Below are 20025 nucleotides of genomic sequence, written 5' to 3' on the forward strand. Positions count from 1 at the left end.
GTTTCTCAAGTCTCTCCAGTGGGTGGGTTGCCCACTGCTTTATCGTGGGGAGTGCAAAGCCACAGTCTCTCAAGTGGATAACAGTCTCCACTGGTTCTGGAGGGGGCTTTGTGCCCAGAGTGCTTCATCCTGCCAACGACTGAGGTAGTGGATGTGAATCTCCACTGGTTCTGGAGGGGGCTTCGTGCCCAGAGTGCTTCATCCTGCCAAGGACTGAGGTAGTGGATGTGAATCTCCACTGGTTCTGAAGGGGGCTTTGTGCTCAGAGTGCTTCATTCTGCCAAGGACTGAGGTAGTGGATGCATGCCTTTCTCCACTGGTTCTGGAGGGGGCTTTGTGCCCAGAGTGCTTCATCCTGCCAACGACTGAGGTAGTGGATGTGAATCTCCACTGGTTCTGGAGGGGGCTTTGTGCCCAGAGTGCTTCATCCTGCCAAGGACTGAGGTAGTGGGTGTGAATCCACTGGTTCTGTAGGGGGCTTTGTGCCCAGAGTGCTTCATCCTGCTCCTGGCGGCCTCAGTAGCATCAGAATCTTTGGCGCTCACTGGCCTGCGGTGCTTGTTGCGGCGGCGTCCTTGGCAGTGGTGCTGGTGGTGGCAGTGTCCTGTTCAGCGGTGCTGGTGGCGGTGTCCTCTTCAGCGGTGCTTGTTGCGGTGGTGTCCTTTGCAGCGGTGCGTGTGTCGGCGGTGTACTGTTCAGCAGTGCTGGTGGCGGCGGTGTCCTTGGCAGCGGTGCTGGTGGCGGCGTTGTCCTGTTCAGCGGTGCTGGTGGCAGCGGTGTCCTGTTCGGCGGTGCTGGTGGCGGCGGTGTCCTGTTCAGTGGTGCTTGTGGTGGCGGTGTCCTTGGCAGCGGTGCTTGTTGCGGTATTGTCCGCCGTGCAGGTTTTCCCAGACTTGCCTGTTTTACTGTGCCCCTTACCCACCTTGGATGGTGGCGCAGCTGGCTCCACACTCCAAACTGTACCCCTGGGAGCAGCTTTGGTGGAAGATTTTTTCCTCTCTCCCGCCGGGCACTGGCCAACTTTTTGTGCTTTTGAGGTGGGGGACTGTCCGTGCTCTGGCTCCTTGGCACACTGGCTGTCCTGCTGCCTGGCGCACTCCAGAAGCCGGTTACCACTGGCACCACTGTTCTCGCTGATGTTGTGGCTGAGGCGCTGGGTTGGGACCTGGAGAGGCGGGCCCTAGGAGACTGAACGGGTGGGGGTGGTGAGGGGAAGAGGTCAAGGTTGGACAGGAAAAGTTTTTGGACACACTAGGACGGGTAGATGGAGGGGGTTTGGGAGTGGTTGTAGGAGGTGTACGTTTGCTGACTTTGGGTGAAGGTGCATGGGCTGGAGGCTGTCGTGAGGTGGATGGCTGTTGGGTGGGTGTGTGGCTGCATTTGTGTACCTTGGGAGGTGGGCTCACAGACACACTGGGAGAGGACACAGGGGATGTGTGAATGGTAGTGAAGGTGGTGAGTGCAAGTGTGCGGGTGTGGTTGGGTGTGCTGGTGATGGAGGTCGTGGCTGACGATGTAGTGCATGCAGGTGTGAGTGGAGACGAGACTGGGAGGGAGGAGGGAGACGAGGAGGAGGGGGACACAGTGGAGGCAGTGGCTGTTGGTATGTCTGCATGTGTATGATGCTTGTGTGAGTGCCTGTGGGATGTGTGGTGCTTATGTTTGCCTGAGCTTCCCTTGTGTGTTGACTTGTGTGCATGCTGGTCTGATGGTGTACTTGGGATAGGCTAAGGTACAGGGGTTTGGGTCTGGGTGGAGGAAGTTGGAGGGGGGAGACTAGAGACAGGGACAATGGCTGCCATCAGTGCTGAGGCCAGAGTCTGAAAAGATCGCTGATGGGCTGCCTGACCAGAATGAATGCCCTCCAGGTATGCATTGGTCTGTTGCAACTGCCTTTCTAGACCCTGGATGGTAATCAAAATGGTAGACTGCCCAACAGTGAGGGACCTGAGGAGGTCAATGGCCTCCTCACTGAGGGCAGCAGGGGTGACAGGTGCAGGGGCTGAGGTGCCCTGGGCCGAAGGTGATACCCACCCTCCTGGGTGAGCGGCCATGGGGCAAACGCTGAGGGGCAGCTGGGAGGGCGGTGCTGGTAGGGGGGGTGGCGGCTGTACCTCTAGATGCGGTGGGCACAGAGGGGCCCGCCACCGCAAGGGAGCTCCCATCAGAGAAGGAGTCTGTTTCGCTGGTGTCTGCTCCTGTCCCCACCGTGGAGCTCCCCTCGCCCTCCGTCCCACTGGTGGCTTCAGACTCTGTTGTGTCGCCCTCCAGGGCTATGTGGGATGCAGCTCTCTCCTGCTCCGGTGCCACTGCTCCTCCGCCTGATGATGCTAATGCACACAAGCACAGGGAGACCACAAAAAGGGGGGGGGGGAGACAGAAGAAAGACATGTTGAGTGCATGCAATACCGCTACCATTGGCGGGCACTAAAGACACAGAAGCCCCCTGCACTATGCCGTGCACTTACAGTTCCCTAATCAATCACAGGGACATGGGTTACAAGGCTATGGCCGATAGCTGCACACATGGAAGTCACAGGAGCCTGACTAGGTGTAGTTGGCTCTCTACACAGGTGGGGTGGGGTGCCTACTAAACTCGTCCTGGACTAGGGGAACCCACAGCCCACCTCCCCCACCCAGACACCTATAATGCGCGCTGAATCAGCTGAATGAGAGTGTACTCACCCCCTTGTGGCTGCTCTGATGCCATCCAACTCCGAGTGTGCCATCGCCAGGATCCGGAACATCAGGGGTCATGGTGCGACGGGCACCCCTCCCCCGTTGGGAGGCCATCCCCAGCTGGGCCTCTGCTGTTTTCTTGCTCTAGCGGCGAATGTCCTCCCATCTTTTACGGCAGTGGGTGCTCCGTCTGTGGTAGACCCCCAGGGTCCAGACTTCCTTGGCGATGGCACGCCAAATATCCTTCTTCTGGTGGGTGCTGACCTACAGGAATAGTACAGGGGAAAAGGAGAAGATATAACCGCCCGCACCGTCACAGTCATTGGCCCGCATCCCTACCCTTGCCATGACGCACATGCACTCACCGTCGTTTCATGCACGCCTCATTCTCCCCCCTATCTGTCATCCACACCACTCCAAGCAGCCATTGCCCATACAGCATGCTCACAGTGTACTCACCCGGAGGTCTGGAGGACCTGGAGGACCGTAGAATAGCATGTACTGGGGAGGACCCCATCCACTAGTTTCTCCAACTCCTCCATGCTGAAGGCAGGGGCCCTTTCCCCAGACACACGAGCCATTGTCTCTTCCAGACTGAGGTCACAGCAGCACTTGCAGTGTAGGTCCTCTCCTGTTGAAGATCAGGTATCAAGTGAGTGAACAGAAAGAAAATGGCAGTGACGTCCGCGGCGGTGCGAACCGTCAATGCCAGCGTACATCGCCATTGGCTCCTGGGACCCATAGGGTCCAATGTTAACCAATGCAGGATTGCGCTGAGGTCTTCGACTGCCAACCGCGACGGTGTACAACACCAGCGCATTTACCTCATATCCTCTTGTCCAACATTACAGGTTAGGCAGACTCCATTTCAGGGGGCCACATGGCATTCATTTTGACTGCGTCACACGTGTCTAGGCCTTGCTTAAACACTAATCCAGCCCTATGTCGATTTGAAAACATTTTACGATTAAGCTGTGTTTACGTACCTCAGAGTTGGTTGACTCTCTGCTCGCTGTTCTCCTCCATAGAGCACGTCCGCTGGGGCAGGTGAGGAGTTGGCGGCATCCTCCAGTGTACAGACCGCTGGTGGACCTGTCAACAATGGAGGAGCGACATGTAATCATCACCTACAGACTTGATCGTACCACAATCCTGGAACTGTGTGCCCAGTTGGAGCCAGTCCTGATGTCAGCTATCCGCCATCCCACAGGAATCCCCCCTCAAGTGCAGGTGCTGTCAGTACTCCATTTCCTAGCAAGTGGGTCTTTTCAAACAACAGTGGCCATAGCATCAGGGATGTCCCAGCCTATGTTTTCCAATGTGTTGTCCAGAGTGTTGTCTTCCCTGCTGAAACATATGCAGCACTACATCGTTTTCCCTCAGGTGGAGGATTTGCCTACAGTGAAAGGTGACTTCTCTGCCCTGGGACATATCCCCAACATCATAGGTGCCATTGATGGGACACATGTGGCCTTGGTCCCCCCGCAGGAGTGAACAGGTGTACAGAAACTGGAAGAGTTACCATTCTATGAATGTGCAGATGGTGTGTTTGGTAGACCAGTACATCTCCCATGTGAATGCCAAATTTCCTGGCTCAGTACATGACGCTCACATTCTGAGGAATAGCAGCATCCCTTATGTGATGGGGCAACTCCAGAGGCACCGTGTGTGGCTATTAGTTGAGGACATGGACCCAATACAGTGTGACTAGGTGTCTGGGTCTGGGGATGTCACTAAGAGTTAGTGTGTGTCTATCAGTTGTCCCTCGCCATATTCTACTCAACAAAGAAAGTGTGCCAGATCATCGTGGCCTGCTGTATGCTTCACAACTTGGCTTTGCGACGACAGGTGCCTTTTCTGCAGGAGGATGGTCCAGATGGAGGTGTTGTGGCAGCTGTGGAGCCTGTGGACAGTGAAGACTGTCCTGAGGTCCCAGATGGGCCGGCCTGGACATCTAGATCCAGTTGGACAGAGCTGCTGTCATCACTGTAGGCCTCTTCTGTGGGTGGAGTGGACATGTCTGGACCCTCCTGTCCGGTGACGTTGGGTAGGGGTCCTGCAGGGAGTAAAAGCATGATTATTGCATCTGTGTGTACCATGGTGTGCAATGGGTGGTTGACCCTGTAGCCCAGTGCTTGCATTCTTGAGTGGGACCTTGTGTGATAATGGTTTAGGGGGGTGTATGCATATGTGCAGTGGACATGCTTTGGTGATGGGTTTCCATGCTTTGGAGTTACATGCAGGGCTTGGGTTTGGGATGTGTGGTTTGTGATATTGGGACATATGTGAGGAGTTGGAGTGATGGGGGTGAGGGCGAGGGTGGGGGGTATGTGATAGCATGCAGGTAGGGTGGGGGATGTAATAGTTAAGATTTGACTTACCAGAGTCCATTTCTCCAGCTACTCCTGCGAGGCCCTCAGGATGCAGTATAGCCAAGACCTGCTCCTCCCATTTTGTGAGTTCTGGGGGAGGAGGTGGGGGTCCGCCACCAGTCCTCTGAACCTCATTCTGGTGTCTTGAGACCACGGAACGCACCTTCCCCCGTAGGTCGTTCCACCTCCTCCTGATGTCATCCCTAGTTCTTGGGTGTTGTCCCACTGCGTTGACCCTGTCCACGATTCTCCACCATAGCTCCATCTTCCTAGCTATGGTGGTGTGCTGCACCTGTGATCCGAATAGCTGTGGCTCTACCCGGATGATTTCCTCCACCATGACCCTGAGCTCCTCCTCAGAAAACCTGGGGTGTCTTTGCGGTGCCACGGGGTGGTATGGGTGATGTGTGGGGTGGTGTGTTTTGTGATTTGTTGCTTGATATTTAGAGGTGTGTTGTGTGAGGTGCGTGGATGTTGTGTGAGTGATGGTGTTGAGTGCCTGTGGATGCTATTGGTCTTTCTGGTGGTGTCTCGATCTGGTCTTCAGTCGCAATTGTTGTTGTAAGGGTTTGTGGGTGATGTGGGTGTGTGTTTTATATTGTATTGGATGTGTGGGAGTGGTGAGTGTATGTGTATCAGGTGTGTGTATTTGGAATTGTCCAATGTGGATGTGTTTTGTAAGAGTGTGTGTATTTTGAGCGCGGTGGTGTTTACCGCCAATGGAATACCGCGGTTGAAAGACCGTTGCGTGGATTTGTGGGTTGTGATAGTGTGGGAGTATTCCTGTTGGCGTGACGGTATTGGTTTTGTTATCGCCAGTTTATCACTGACCTTTGGTGTGGCGGACTTGTGTGGGTGTCTACATTTTGGTTGATTCTGAGCTGTGGGTCATAATGGCAGTGGCGGTATTCTGCTGCCACAGCAGTGTGTTGGCAGTCTTCTGCACGGCGGTAAGCGGCTTTTACCGCCAATGTTGTAATGACCGCCATTGTCTCTATTATCACATGTCTCAACAAGTCACACAGGATTGGGGCTTTTCATTGGCAAAGATCAATGTACATGAGAATATATCTAATGCTGTCCAATAATGTGCTCTCAGTATGATCTGAATCCAGACTGACGATAATCGAGAAATTAGTGAGTGATCACGGCTGATGCCAGTAAATGTAAACAGTTCTGCTCACCTCTAAACTAACAGTGAAATTGTGGAAGATGGCCTGTCTTCTAAGCTTGATGAGGATTAGAGGATGGGGAAACAGAGATAGTAGATTACCTTTTTAAAGATCTGCCATGGTTAAGGGGATTTGTGCCATATTTTAGTGCTTCACTGCTACAGATCTTTATGGAAAATGAATCTACTGTTATAGAACGACCAGTGATAAATTGGCCATGTTACCCCTCTCAAGCATTTTCCCAGGTTCTCTGTTGTGGTCAGTGACTACTGAGCAATGTCCTTAGTAAGTACTGCTGTTTGCCACGTGTGTTTGATGTCTTGGGTATTATGGCTCTGTGTTTGATGTCTTGGGTATTATGGCTCTGACAAAGGTCAGTCAAGACTTACTTTATATACTTTACTCTCCAATGCTTACTTGGGCTAGCCGAGTCTCCAATGTTAATTTGTGACACTACTCTGGAAACACAGCTGTCACACAAAATAAAGCCAGTGTGCAGTGAGTGTTTAGCCCTCTTTTCCTCAAACTGGCACCCATCATCTCATTCATATCTGTGCCTCTTAGAACAGGAGTGGGATTAAAAACCTGAATGTGTCTGCTGTGGGGCTATGGGAGAGAATGTATGAATGATGATGGTGAACCAGTGCTTGAAATGGGAAAGTATCATCAGGTACTCTGTTCTTTAATTTGAAAGGGATAGTATTAGCGCTTCTCAGCACTTCTCCAAAGCTTTTAATGAGAGAGTATACTGGTAGTGTCTACACCGGCTTCTCTCACTACAGGAACATCCATAAACAGATAGCTATAGATACAGCATGCTATGTAGCATAATCTGTTTACTATTATAGGTCAGAATCCCTGATAGCAAGAACCCCCTATCATTAGAAGACACTCTGGCTTAAAGAGGCAAAGCAATACGGATTTCGGGTGGCAGCACTACCAAGGGTGGGGGACTGAGTCTGAACCCATACCATATGATAGCTGTCGGCCTAACCTTTTTGGTTAGCTAGCAGCACCTCACCAGAACCTGAGATTAAAGGTGATTTGTGGCAACCTATTGCATGATACTCTAGGACTCCTCAGGGAAGTCTTGGTGGAACAGATCGTACCCCTTTCTCTCAGTTATACACGTCTCAACCATGCAAAGGCAAACAGAAGCAAGATTTGGTTCAATACATTTTATTGAAGCAACTACATTCTATGTAAAAAGGCATAAATTGAGATTATCAGGATAATGAAACACAACACTATTAGCACGGTGACTAGAAAACAGAAACAGAGGAAGAGTCCCACCATACTGTCACAATAGTGATTCTAAAATCCCTACCTGCACTACTAAGATTCTACATGAAAGCAATAGCAGTGTTACCCCTAATCTACCTGTCTAGTCCCTGGAAGGAAACCCAGTCCCCATACCTGTGCTGTAGGTAGAGCAGAGGTATGTTGGTCTGCTGGGAATCCTCCCACAAGGACAAAGAGAAGACGCAGAGTTTCAGCAGACAATGCAATGACAACATGCAGCATAAACAGCTGACTGGCTGGAATGTCCCCTCTTATGTTGTGAGACCAGCATAGTGATTTATAATAAAATGTGTTCTAAAAACTGCCCAATAGTGGCACCACATATTTTTGTATGTGAGGTAGACATTCTACTCTTTGTACTGGCAATACCTGGTAAACTGTTGTGTATTTACAAAAAAGTTTACTTTATTGAATGGCAGTCACAGACTTGATGGTCTACTGGCTCCAGCAGGATATCACTCCTGGGATGGCCCCAGTCATAGTAAGCCACAATTTGCAACTTACCTCATTACTATTCAATAGGTAGGTCGGATTGTCACCTATTACTATTTGTATTTTTAAGAACTAAGCTATTTGTGCGTAGGTTGGGTCTTAAATTTTTTTCCTGGTCACAAAAACTGATATGTGACTAGGTATTCATACATCTGGCCCTTACAGTGTACTTTTGAGATATTATGCATTCTAAGGATGCAAAACTGTAGAAAGAAACATCACTGTTTGCGTATGAGACAGTGCAACATTAGATACTTTTTTTGTCTGTCCACGACTGCTACTTAAGCAAGGACAGCTGATCAACTCAGGGGTTGGAAGTGTAAAGTAATGGCTGAACGTATATTTAGGGATGTAACATTGGAATTCTGCACTTGTACAAATCAGAAACTGCACAAATAAAGTTACATTAGTGAATTTGCAGGATACATAAAGCATACTTCTAATTTAAAGGCTGATGTGGATGCCTTCTGATGTTTACCAACCAAACTCCCGCTGAGATTAGAATCAAGAACAGAACTCAGCAAGAAATACAGGGAAATAAATCCAGAAAAGATCAAACTGCTGAATGAAAAATGTTAGAAATCGGGTATTTGGTTGGCAGTCAGGTTACCCCGTATGCAAGCAAGGACCCTCACTCTAGTCAGGGTAAGTCACAAACAATTCTAATAATCCTGTGCCTACCCTTTGGTAGCTTGGCACTGAGCAGTCAGGCTTAATTTAGAATGCAATGTGTGAAGTATTTGTGCAATAAATCATGCAATAACACAGTATAGCACCAAAGAATATACCACACAGTGTTTAGAAAAATATATAATATTTATTTGATAAGATGCAGATCAAAATGATTAAAATGCAATAAGTATATGTTGAGATATCACTGTAAAAGTGACATTTAGGCCCTCATTACAACCCTGGCAGTAAATTCTGCTTACCGCCGTGCCGATGGCTGCCAACATACCGTGAACGCAGCGGTATTCCGCTACGGGTATTATGACCCACAAAGAGAAATCCGCCACTATACAGACACCCACACAAGTCCGCCACACCAAAGGTCAGTGATAAACTGGTGATAGCAAAACCCACACCGTCACGCCAACAGGAATGTGCCCACAGTATCACGACCTACGAATCACCACGGCAGTCTTACAATCGCGGTAAACCATTGTCGGTACACATCACCGCGCTCAAAATACACACACACTTACTAAACACAACCACATTGGATAATTCAAAATACACACACGTGACACACATACACACTCAACAAAAGGCCCATGACACTAACCAAACCGAGTAACAGCCTACCACCTCCGCCGGCGCTAGTAGGAGCACCTAAATAAACACCCTTTAATCAAAAACCAATCTGGAGTCAGTCTGATCTTTCACAATGTATTATCACAACAAAAGCACAAATTGCAATGTAATTGGTCATTTACTCATACCAATGTATGACAGTTGTTGGGCAGCACTACACATAGCAGAAGGCAGAATGGGGTACCCAGATCTGCAAAAAGGAGATCCAAAGGGAACAGTCAGTGTCCGTAGACAGGGGTTCAGAGGCTGCCATGTACAATGTCCGAAAGTATACTGAAATGGGCAGAGGAGTTACAGTCTCTCACCTGTGTGTCACTGGAAGTAATGCATGATGATGTTCGTTCTGTTGTCAATATCTTCTTCCTCTGCCTCCTCTTCCTCACTGTCCACAGTCTCCACCGCTGCCACAAGATTATCACTAGGCTCATCCTCCAGCAAAAAAGTCATCTGGCATCTCAATGCCAGGTTGTGCGACATACAGCATGCCACAATGATCTGGCACACCTTCTTCGGTGAGTAGTACAGGGAGCCACCTGCGAGATGGAGGCACCGGAATCTGGCCTTCAGGAGGCCGAACGTCCTCTCAATAATATGCCTAGTTCACCCATGTGCCTCATTGTAGCATTCCTCTGCCCTTGGCCTGGCATTCCTCACTGGGGTCAGTAGCCATGAGAGGTTGGGGTAACCAGAGTCACCTGCAAATTTCAAAGGATACCTGTTAGACACACACTAACCCTTAGGGATTACCCCATACCCAGACACCTACTCATACTGTGTGGGGACCTTGGGCTCACCTATTAGCCACACCCGGTGCCTCTGGAGTTGGCCCATCACATAAGGGATACTGCTATTCCTCAAGATATAGGCGTCATGCACAGAGCCAGGATACTTGGCATTCACATGGGAGATGTACTGGTCCGCCAAACACACCATTTGCACATTCATCGAATGGTAGCTTTTTCTATTTCTGTACACTTGTTCATTTTTGCGGGGGGGGGACAAATGCCACATGTGTACCATCAATGGCACCAGTGATGTTGGGGATATGTCCCAGGGCATAAAAGTCAGCTTTCACTGTGGCCATATCATCCACCTGGGGGAACACGATGTAGCTGCGCATGTGTTTCAGCATGGCGGACAACACCCTGCTCAACATGTTAGAAAACATTGGCTGCAAAATCCCATATGCCATGGCCACTGTAGTTTGGAAGGAGCCACTTGCCAGGAAATGGAGCATTGACAGGACCTGCACTAGAGGGGGGATACCTGTGGGTTGGCGGATAGCTGACATCAGGTCAGGGTCCAATTGGGCACCCAGTTCTTGGATTGTGGCACGATCAAGTCTGTATGTGATTATGATGTGTCTGTCTTCCATTGTCGACAGGTCCACCAGGGGTCTGTACACCGGAGGATGCCGCCATCTCATCAGCTGCCCCAGCAGTTGTAGCCTATGGAGGAGAACGGTGATCAGAGGGTCATTTACCACATTGGTAGCACAACGGTGTCTGAAGTAATGTTAGAGAATCCGTGTGTGAAATCGTGAGTCCGCAGAAGTGCCAATATGTGCTGTGACGCAGTTAGGTGCCATGCCATGTGCACCCCTGAAATAGTGGCTGCCTGACTTGTGAGGAGGGACAAGTGGAAATTAGGTAACTGCGCTGGCGTTGTGCAGCGTCGTGGTAGGCGGTCGAAGACCTTCGCACAACTCCCCATTGGTTATAATTGGGCCCTATGGGTTCCAGGAGCCAATGGCGATGTATGCCAGCGGTGGCAGTACACACCGCCGCAGATGTGACCGCCATTTTCTATCTGTTCACTCACATGATACCTGACCATCAACAGGAGAGGACCTACACTGCAAGTGCTGCTGTGACCTGAGTCTGGAAGCGACAGTGTCTGGGGAAAGGGCCCCTGCCTTCACTGCAGAGGAGTTGGACAAACTGGTGGATGGGGTCCTCCCCCAGTACACGCTACTCTACAGTCCTCCAGACAAACAGGTGACTACACTTTGAGCATGATGCGTGGGCAATGCCTGTTTGAAGTGGTGTGGATGTAAGGCACATGTTGGGGGTGGGCTGAATGCGGCATGTGAGGATGGTCAGTGTATGTGCGTCAGGGCATGGATGGGAACCGGTGGGCAATGAGTATGATGGTCCGGACGGGTGAGTAATTTCCTTTCCTACTGTACCTTCCCTCTAGGTCAGCGCCCACCAGAAGAAGGGTATTTGCTGTGCCATCGCCAGGGAAGTGCGGACCCTGGGGTTCTATCACAGACGAAGCACCCACTGCCGCAAGAGATGGGAGGACCTGTGCCGCTGAAGCAAGAAGACGGCGGAGGCCCAGCTGGGGCTGGTCTCCCAATGTGGAAGGGGTGCCCATCACACCATGACCCCCCTGATGTTCCGCATCCTGGCGGTGGCCTATCCGGAGTTGGATGGGTGCTTGAGGGCTTCACAGCAGCCACAAGGGGGTGAGTACAGTGTCATAAAGCTGACTCTGCGCGGTTTAGGAACTAGCTGGGTGGAGGGTGTGGGCTGTGGGTGCCCCTAGGCCAGGGCGGTCATGCCAGGGTATGTCCCTTGTTTGCAGGCTCAGAAGCACACCTACCCCAATGGTACAATTGGGCAGCTACTAGTGTGCAACGTCCTGTGGGTGTCAGGTGTGCATGTGCTGGCATTAGGCATTGTACCCCATGGGCTGGTGACTACCATAGTGACTGGTTGGGCAAGGCATAGTGCATACGGCAGCTCAGTGTGTGTTGTGCCCGCCAACGGTAGTGGTGTTGCTGGCATTGACCATGTGTGTCCTCTGTCTTTCCCCCCTTCTTGTTTTGTCACCCTGTCCTTGTGTGCATTAGCCTCATATGGCGGAGGAGCAGAGGCACGGGTGACAGAGGGAGCTGCATCCCACATGGCCCATGAGGGTGAATCCACGGAGGGTGAAGGCACCAGTGGGATGGAGGGCGAGGGAAGCTCCACGATGGGGACAGGAGGGGACACCAGCAACAGCAACTCCTCCTCTGATGGAAGCTCCCTGGCGGTGGCAGACACCTCTGTGCCCACCCCAACTACAGGTGCAGCCGCCATCCCCCACCAGCAACGCCATCCCAGCAGCTTCCTCAGCATATTTCTCGTGCCCGCTCACTTAGGAGGGTGGGCATCTCCTTCGCCCCAGGCACCTCAGGCCCTGCCCCAGTCAACCCTGCTGCCCTCAGTGAGGAAGCTATTGACCTCCTGAGATCCCTCAATTTTGGGCAGTCAACCATTCTGAATGCCATCCATGGTTTCGAGAGGCATTTGCAGCAAACAAATGCATACCTGGAGGGCATTCATTCTGGCGTGGGGGCCCAACAGAGAGCATTTCAGGCTCTGGCCTCAGCACTGATGGCAGCCATTGTCCCTGTGTCCAACCTCCCCCCTCCAACTTCCACTACCCGACCCAATCCCCTCTACCTCAGCCTATCCCAAGCAGCACACCTTCCGACCAGCATGCACACACATCAACAGACAAAAGTGGCTCAGGAAAACATAAGCACCACACATCACACAGGCACTCACACAAGTAGCATACTCATGCACAAATACCAACATCCACATCCTCCACTGTGTCCCCCTCCTCCACATCCTCCACCTCGATCCCAGTGTCGTCTCCACTCACACCTGCATGCACTACTTCATCAGCCACTGCCTCTATCACCAGCACGCCCATCACAACACACCGATCACGTGCAATCACAACCCTACTACCATCCACACATACCGTGTCCTCTCACAGTGTGTATGTGAGCCCTCCTCCCAAAGTACACAAACACAGGCACACACCCACTCAACAGCCATCCACCTCACAACAGCCTCCAGCCCATGCACCTTCACCCAAACTCAGCAGATGTACACCTCCTACAACCACTAACTCTTCCTCCACTCCCACACCCCTCCATCTTACCGTTCCAGTGTGTCTAAAAAACTTTTCCTAGCTACCTTTAACCTCTTCCCTACACCTCCCCCGTCCATCCCCTAGGGTCAGGATGTCTAGATCCCAGCCCAGCACCTCAGCCACCACATCTGCTTCTGCTGTGATACATGCACGTCCGGGTGGAGCACAGGGGGCACTCGTCGGAGCTGCCAGTGTGCCACCTACATATGTGAAGGACCACCCGATTCCGCCACCTGCCAAGGTCAAAAAGTGTCAGGCTTCCAGCAGGGGTGAGTTGCACCACCCACCCAGCAAGTCCTCACCCGAACACAGAGAGGACAGTGCCAAGGTCCCAGCAGCGACTGCCAAGGTGGGGAAGGGACACAAGACAAAGGGCAAGTCTCCTCAGGGCACGATGCCTCCTGGTGAAGGGCTGGTGACCACCATTTCCTCAGGGATGCCAGTGACCTGTACCATAGTCACCACCACCGGAACAACCGCCACCTGCACCGCCACCTGCACCGCCATTGTCACAACGTCAGTCTGCAGTATCCTCCCCTAGGATCAGCCATCCAAGGCTGCCAGAGACGGTATGGTGTCTCCCTCCACCACAACAGACACCTGCACCACGGCGAGCACCGGCAGCATCTCTGCCGCACCCACCGTCGCAGCCACTGCCACCTGCACCATCATCTGCACCGCCACGTGCCCAGCCGGTACCACTATATCAGACGTCAGCAGCATCACAGTCGGCAGCCGTCCGAGGCTGCAGGTGGCGTCCTGGACCCTGGACACGCCACTTGAGGCACCACCATCAGCAGTGGCATGAGCAGCAGTTACAGCCTAAGTCACCGCAGGATGGAGTGTGGCTCTGCCTCCATGGAGTATCATGCTACCTGTTCCATGTACATCTCGTGGCTCAGACACCCAAGTGACAGGAGGGTAACTGCCACACCCCAGGTGCAGCATCACTGGGCATAATGCCCCTTCCAGACTCAGTGGATAGATGCATCCACTCCCCCTATCCTTGGGAGGATAAAGCACTCTGGGCACAATGCCCCCTCCAGAACCAGTGGAGAGTTGCATCCACTCCCCCTATCCTTGGCAGGATGAAGCACTCTGGGTGCAATGCCCCCTCCAGAACCAGTGGAGAGATACATCCCCTCCCACTATCCTTGGCAGGATCAAGCGCTCTGGGCACAATGCTGCTTCTAGAACCGGTGGAGAGATGCATCCACTCCCCCTATCCTTGGCAGGATCAAGCACTCTGGGCACAATGCCCCCTCCAGAACCAGTGGAAGATGTCACCGGCTTGAGAGACTGTGGCTTTGTACTCCCCAGGAGCAAGCAGTGGACAAACCACCCACTTGAGAGACTATGGCTTTGCACTCCCCAGGAGCAAGCAGTGGGCAAACCACCCACTTGAGAGACTGAGGCTTTGCACTCCCTAGGACCAAGCAGCGAGCATGGAGGCCCCTCGAGGGGCAGTGATGATGTACCATCTTCCGGCTGAGGTGCCCCGTCTCCCCTTCACTCTGAGGTGCCTGTGTTTTGTTCGACCTGATGCCCCTGCAGTGTTCCCTCCGTTTTGAGGCAGGTGTCATGTGTGGGCTTCGCCCATGCTTTTTTGGACCACTGGTCCACCGACATTTACAAGGGACAGTGTACGGCCTTGTGTGTATAATGTAAAAATTTTATATATTGTTTATTTCAATTCTACTGCTATATCTGAATGTTCCAATATAACACTGGTTAGACTCATTTCCTTTTGTCCTTGCATTCTTCCAGGGGGTGACGGGGTGTATCAGTATTGTTGTTGGATGTGTTTGTGTGTATGTTGTTGTGGGAGAGTGTGGGGGCATTGCGTGCCACGTTTGTGTGTCACTCTCTTTTCCCTCCTCCCCTCCCCTGTGTGCTAGGTGCAGTACTCACCGTTGTCGCCACCTTCTTTCTACTTCCTGGTGTGTGAGAAAATACACCAACATGGGGAGGATCTGCAATTCGGGCTCCATGGCGTCCTGGTTCTTCGTGGAGTGTCGAAAGGTGAGTGGTTCCCCTTTGATGTACTGTTTCTGCCGTGCCTTTGATGGCATTGGTACCGCCCCGGAAAACCTGGCGGATTGACCTCTCATAATAGTGTGGGCGGAACATTGTCTTCCGCCTGTCTGTTGACGGTGACCGCCGCAGTGTTTGTTGCTACCGCCGTGGCGACTCGAGTGTTAAAGTGGCTGTCTATGTTGGCAGTTTCCGCCGTGGTCGTGATCTCATTTTTGTTACCGGCGGCCTGTTGAAGATGTTACCGCCGCTTTAACACCGACCGCCAGGGATGTAATGAGGGCTATAGTGTCTTTAGTCTTTAAAAGCAATACATGTGTCTTTCAAGCACAAAGTACCTGGTTTGCATGCAAAATCTCAGCAAAGAGCTGCAGAGGAGGAGATGCGTGGAAACAAAGGGGGTGTGCATCGAAGTCTCGGGCCTCACACAGAGATGCGTCATTTAGTTTTCACACAGTGGTGGCTGTGCGTCGATTTCCAGTGCTCCGGCGTGGATTCTCTTCGGGTTGCGGGGTTTTTCGGACACCCCGGGGACGTAGTGTGGATTTCTGGCACTGACAGGACAAACTCACAGGGGCTGCGTTGATCCGGTGGGAGTTGCATGGAAATTTCTACTGAACAGAAGGCGCTATGTTGATTCCTCTCTGGAAACTGGGCTGCGTCATTCCGGTTCAGCGTGCAGTGAATTTTTCACTGCGGTGCAGGCTGTGCATCATTTCTGGCAGGCTGTGCACCGATTTTTGCTGCATAAGGAGTCCTTCTTGTAGAGATGAAGTCTTTTTGGTCCTGAGACTTCAGGGAAGAGGAGGCAAGCTCTATCCAAGCCCTTGGAGAGTACTTCTCACCACAGCCAGAGAGCAGCAAGGCAGCAGGGCAACAGCAAGGCAGCAGTCCTTCACAGAAAGCAGACAGGTGAGTCCTTTGGGCAGCCAGGCAGGTCTTCTTGGCAGGATGCAAGTTCTGGTTCAGGTTCTCTTCTCCATGAAGTGTCTGTGAGGTAGAGTGTCTACCCCAAGAAGTGTCTGAAGTCTGTGGTTTTGGGTCCTCTTCTTATACCCATTTTGGCCTTTGACATAGGCTTACTTCAAAGGAAAGTCTCACTTGTTTGTGAAATCCTGCCTTGCCCAGGCCAAGCCTCAGACACACACCAGGGGGTTGGAGACTGCATTGTGTGAGGGCAGGCACAGCCCTTTCAGGTGTGAGTGACCACTCCTCCCTTACCTCCTAGCACAGATGGCTCATCAGGATATGCAGGCTACACTCCAACCCCCTTTGTGTCACTGTCTAGATAGAGGTGCAAACAGCCCAACTGTCAAAATAACCCAGACAGGGAATCCACAAACAGGCAGAGTCACAGAATGGTTTAAGCAAGAAAAAGCCCACTTTCTAAAAGTGGCATTGTCAAACAGACAATCTTAAAACCAACTTTACTAAAACATGTATTTTTAAATTGTGAGTTCAGAGATCCCAAATTCGACATGTCTATCTTCTCCCAAAGAGAATCTACACTTTAATCATATTTAATAACCTTCTGAGAGAGATAGGCCTTGCAACAGTGAAACCCGAATTTGGCAGTATTTCACTGTCAGGACATATAAAACACATTAGTAGATGTCCTACTTTAACCATACATTGCACCCTGCCCATGGGGCTACCTAGGGCCTACCTTAGTGGTGTCTTACATTTAGGAAAAGGGACGGGTTAGGCCTGGCAAGTGGGTGCACTTGCCAAGTCGAATTTACAGTTTAAAACTGCACACGCAGACACTGCAGTGGCAGGTCTGAGACATGATTACAGGGGCACAACCAGTGCTGCAGGCCCACTAGTAGCAATTGATTTACAGGCCCTGGGCACCTCTAGTGCACTTTACTAGAGACTTACTAGTAAATCAATTATGCCAATTATGGATAAACCAATCAACAGTACAATTTACACAGAGAGCATATGGTTAGCACTGGTTAGCACTGGTAAAGTGCCCAGAGTCCTAAAGCCAACAAAAACGGGTCAGGAATAATAGGAGGAAGGAAGCAAAAAGTTTGGAGATGACCCTGCAAAAATGGGCCAGGTTAAACAAAAAATAATACCAAGGGGATGAAGAATGTGACAAAAATAAAGGAATGAAAGCATTGCACTGCATGTTCCTCTTGTGACTGTTTACTCTCATTTATTATTAAACAGGAACTATCATCACAAGTAAATACTCAAATCCATCTTAGATATAGAATAATAATTTTCTTTAGTCGATCCAATGTCTTGAGAAGGGCTAAATTTAAGGCTTGTTAACACTCGTTTTCAGAAACCTATGACTTTTGGTGATCAAAGCAGAAGCCCAAGTTCAACATTTTTCTTGTGATGATGGAGTCAAGGACCATGTCATCGACTTTTATGCCTCCCATTCCAGGTGAATTGTGAACTAGCCCTTCACTTGATGCGAACATAAGATGCCAGAGAGGTCTGGGTAGCGCAGGCATGATGTTCCAGGAACCTTCAAGCCTGCAGCAGAAAGAGCACGCCTTTCTTTTTTTGAATGCATGCTCCTTCAGTAGGATGTTGACATGACTCTTCCTGCAAATGTAAAATTGCGACCCCCTCCTGAAGCTCTGGGCTTTTCAGGGTGCTATTGAAAAAACATTCACATAAAAAAAGAGCATGAATGAAAGAAAAATCGTTCCAAGGGTGTTCATTCATAACCTGAACTTTCCAGTGAATCAGAAATTGAAAATGACTTTGAAGTATCAGAGGATCCCAGACGCTCTGAACCTCATATTCAGTCTGCCTTTGTAGTTTAACTAGTGGATATTCACATAAAAGCTGTTTAAACAGATCATGAACAGATGGCTACAACCGAGGGGAATCAAAACAGAATGAAACTTTTAAATATGATGTAACTTCAACTGAAAGACAATAGGATTGACCTGATGAGCTATCACAAATGGTCTTTGGGTGAGCAAAGGATGCTTTTCCTGATCTTGATGTATCTGCATTTTCATTCATACATATTGTAAAATGGCCCACGCTTCCTGAAACAAGATGTCTATTGTTCTGTAACTGATTCAAATAATCAGTTGTCACTGGAACCAGAGGTTTATTGTAAAGAGAAGGTAAACGACTCTTGGTTGAAAGCCTTGCACACAGAACATCAGTAAACATTGGAAGCACAGTGAATTGCATTATTAAGAGAAATGTTTGCAATTGGTAAAAATAAGATAACCAGTTATCTTTCCATATCACTGCAGCTACTGCTTGTAGTTTTGGTTGGTTTGCTCAGTCATCCATTTGATTGAGCTTTGATTGGCAGATAAAGTACCGTTTTTCCCCAATGCCTTACAAATCATTTAAAAAACGTTAGAGATATTCAGATCCTCTATCAAAAATGAAAGGATGAAATGAACCATGAAAATGTCAAATATTGGCCAGTAGATATTGGGTAATATTAATAAGAGGAGAAGAAATGAGTCATCTAAAAAAATATGTCTATAGTAGCCATTATCACACAATATCCTTCTGAAGGTGTAATATCTGTTATACCATTTGTATAAAACTCATGCCAAGTTCTAGGAGCTACCGGTAACAGTCGCAATACAGAAAAGGTTTACAGTTTAGAAATAGATGTTGAGCATAAATAGGAAAAGCAAGAACATATTCATGAAAATCAGAATAAGGAGTTGGTAACTGAAAAGATCTCAAAACTCACAAACTCAGTCCAAAGTAATCTTTATTATTCTGTGACTAGAAATGGCGGAGGCACATTTTCATAACATCCAGGTGTATTTTTACCTTTCTTGAAATAAAAAATAAAACAAACTATTGATTTTGTTGTGCAAGGGGAGGGGATTATTTAAATGAATATCCTGCACTTTTTGCAGTTCATCTGCGTTTGAGCCACTTGAGTTTATCTGAAACAGAGTGAGCTATACCGATTTTTTGTTTGGAAACATACCAGCAGAGGATAAATAAGTGATTATTCAGGATAAACAAGAGATAAAGCATTCACCAGGACATTCTTGAACAAAATATGTAGGTGATAGCGAAATCATACAGAGCAAAGAAAAATGCCTATCTGGGTTGACAACTGTATCTACATTGAATAGTTTGGAAACCCTGTAGATTCTGATTGCAGTTCAAATTTCAAATAGTTCTGTTGTTCCCATCAACAAATGTCTCAGCTTAGTACACATCATCATCATGGGTAAGGGCATGATTTAGAGTTTGATGGACAGGTTACTCCATCAAAATCGTAACCCATATCCTGCCGGACCTAGAGCAAGTACCATACAGTATATACATGTAATAAGGTAGATGAGATAGCCATCACATTTATGACTGAGTAGCATGTCCACCAAACTTTAAGTTAGGCCCTAAGTGTTATCTTAGAAGTACTGTTCCTTTCAGATTATGATAAAACATAGGACATATAAAAGACTTGATGATGTTGTCCATCATCGTTTTCATCTAAACACAAGACTGCTCCAGTAGCTCTTTCAGAGCAGTCTGTTTTCACAAACGTCTTTGATATGTTAGGTTGACAGCGTATTAATGCTTGAATAAACAACTGTTTAAACATATTAAAAAGGTTCCTTGCTTGGTGATTCCAACAAAAATATTTTCTCCTAGTCTCGTTTTTCAAAACACAGGTAATGCCACCAGTTATCACAGCAAAATTCCTGATGACATAATAATAAAAATATGTGAGTCTAAGTATATTTGAGTCTCCTTAAAATTAGTAG

The sequence above is a fragment of the Pleurodeles waltl genome, chromosome 10, assembly GCF_031143425.1.
Source record: "Pleurodeles waltl isolate 20211129_DDA chromosome 10, aPleWal1.hap1.20221129, whole genome shotgun sequence".
In the NCBI taxonomy this organism is placed as follows: Eukaryota; Metazoa; Chordata; class Amphibia; order Caudata; family Salamandridae; genus Pleurodeles; species Pleurodeles waltl.